This window comes from Cynara cardunculus, unplaced genomic scaffold (genome assembly GCF_001531365.2).
Source record: "Cynara cardunculus var. scolymus isolate 2C unplaced genomic scaffold, CcrdV1 Un_Scaffold_2543, whole genome shotgun sequence".
Classification (NCBI taxonomy): domain Eukaryota; kingdom Viridiplantae; phylum Streptophyta; class Magnoliopsida; order Asterales; family Asteraceae; genus Cynara; species Cynara cardunculus.
This window is the reverse complement of record NW_020201128.1, coordinates 41,546-44,169: the sequence shown is the minus strand read 5'-3', so window position 1 is coordinate 44,169 and position 2,624 is coordinate 41,546.

Sequence of the window (2,624 nt, the reverse complement as noted above, 5' to 3'; positions counted from 1 at the left end):
TTTCATTGATTTCATCTCTAACTAGCTTCAAATCATGAAATTAACCAATGAAATAACTATACCTTAATTGGAGGATGAATTTGGCATAAAACTCAAGCAAAAACCCCTTGAAACAACCTTGATTCACCCCTAAAAAGCCAAAATCGCCCTTGGTAGTAAATATAGGAGATGAAACTCTGTTTTGGTTGAAAAATAAGGTAAACATCATGTATATTCGACTTTTACGAGTTGGGGCTGAGTTGACTCGGCTGAAAACTCGGTTTGACCACTAATCACTAAAAATCGCATAACTTTTCGCTCGGACCTCCGTTTTTGATGTGGTTTTCGCTCACACGTTCGTAAAGAGATAATCTACAACTTATAATAGAAATATTTCTAAAAATATCTTCTAATAAAAGTCAGTTTTTATGTATCCATAACGTAGATATTGATGCTTTTCACCCGTTTCTTTCCAATTGTTTTGCCCCGGGCCTCGTACAATGATTCCAACTATTTCATATATAGTTTATTGCATTCGGGTTTGCTTCCAAATTTTATGTTTTGATCACATAAACATGTATAAAGGGGATAATTGCAACGTATTTGTGAAAGTGTATGTTACAGCGCATTAGTTAAGCTGAATGGCATAACTAAGAATTCGTGATGCCTGTACCTTGTTCTGAATGTTGTTGTGGCAACATTTTCTTCTCTGACTTTGAGCTGATGATACCCTGACCTTAAATCAATCTTGGAGAAATAACTTGCTCCCACCAATTGGTCAAACAAATCATCAATCCTCGGTAAAGGATATTTGTTTTTGATTGTCAGCTTATTCAATTCACGATAGTCTATACACATTCGCATAGACCCATCCTTCTTCTTGACGAATAAGACCGGGGCACCCCAAGGTGAAGTTGTTGGGCCTAATAAATCCCTTATCAGTTAATTCTTTTAACTGTGCAACCAGTTCTTTCAATTTAGATGGAGCTAACCGGTATGGCGCCTTTGCTACTTGTGCAGCCCCTGGTATAAGATCGATTCGGAATTCAATGACTCTGTTTGGTGGTAATCCAGATAAGTCTTCTGGAAAGACTTTTGGATATTCACTAACAATCGGAATCGATTCGTCTTTTCCCTTCTCTTTCTTCAAATCAATTACATATGCCAAACATCCTTGGCACTTCTTTCGAATACTTTTCTGGGCTTTCATTAGTGACAAGATACTAGTATGGTGATTCTAACGATCACCATAAATAACAACTGTTCCTTGGTCTGGCAGAATAATTCTGATCATTTTCTGATTACAAACAATACTAGCCTGATACCTTGCCACCCAGTCCATACCCACTACTACATCAAATTCTTTCATTGGCATGGGAAATAACCAGATCAGAAGTTCACAACCCTGAATAACAATAATACAGCTATTGAATATACTAGTAACAGTTTCCTGACTCTTAGCAGTATCAACTACTAACTCATTATCAAGTAACACAGAATTCAAACATGCAGTTTAAGAAAACAATGGTGATACAAATGAAAAGTTTGCACCAGAGTCAAATAACACCTTAGCACGTATTGAATTCAGAAGGAATGTACCTGTTATTTCATCCGGTGATGCTTCTGCCTCATTTTTAGTCATTTGGAAGGACCGTCCCCGCGCTCCTCCTTGCCCTCCTCTGTTTACAGTAGGCCTTCCCCATGTACCTGATGCATTACTCCCCATTGTTAACTGTGGAGTTCTTAACAAAGGATAATTCGGTCGAATATGATCAAGAGAATTGCAATTAAAACACCTTCGGTTAGCTGGGCAATTTCTGGACAGATGACCTGTTTCGCCGCACTTATAACATTTCCTTGGATCCATCTTGCATTCACCCTGATGAACCTATCGACACTGTGAGCAGACTTTCTCACCGATCTTCTGCTCAGGTTTGTTATCATATCTTACAATTTTCGGCCCTCGAAAAGATGAAGGCCCCTCCCATTTTCTCTTTTCTACAACCTTTCCTTCTCGCTGTCGGTTCTTATTTTGTTCGGTCACTTCGGCCGCGTCTACCGTCATTGAACAAGTATTGGGGTTCATGGCAATTACAAATTCTCTGATTGAGGGTTTCAAACCCCAAATATATCTTTCTATCTTCCTGGGTTCGGTTGAAACATAATGTTCAGCAAAGCGAGAGTATTCAATGAATCTTTCGGTATACTCCCGAATTGTTCCATTTCCCTGTTCCAGTTTCAGAAAATCTTCTTCCATTTGCCTAACTGCTGTCTTAGGACAAAATTGGTTCTTGAATCATTCCACAAATTCTACCCAAGACAATGAATGTAAAACATCTGTTCTGGCCGATGATTCAACTTCCCACCAAAACAAAGCATTTGACTTTAATATAGAAACAACAAATCGAACTTTATATGTTTTCAGACACCGAATGGTGTTGAATACTGATTCCATTTCTTTAATCCAGCACACGGATTTCACTGGATTTCTTTCTCCAGAAAATGTTGGTGGCTTACATGCCAGAAACATTTTAATATCCCCCTCCTTGTTATGAGTAACTGGCATCGAGGGATGAACTTCTATTCTTTCTGTTTTTTACGCTGGCTGGAACTCCCATAATAGAAGTCAATGTTTCCCGCAACTT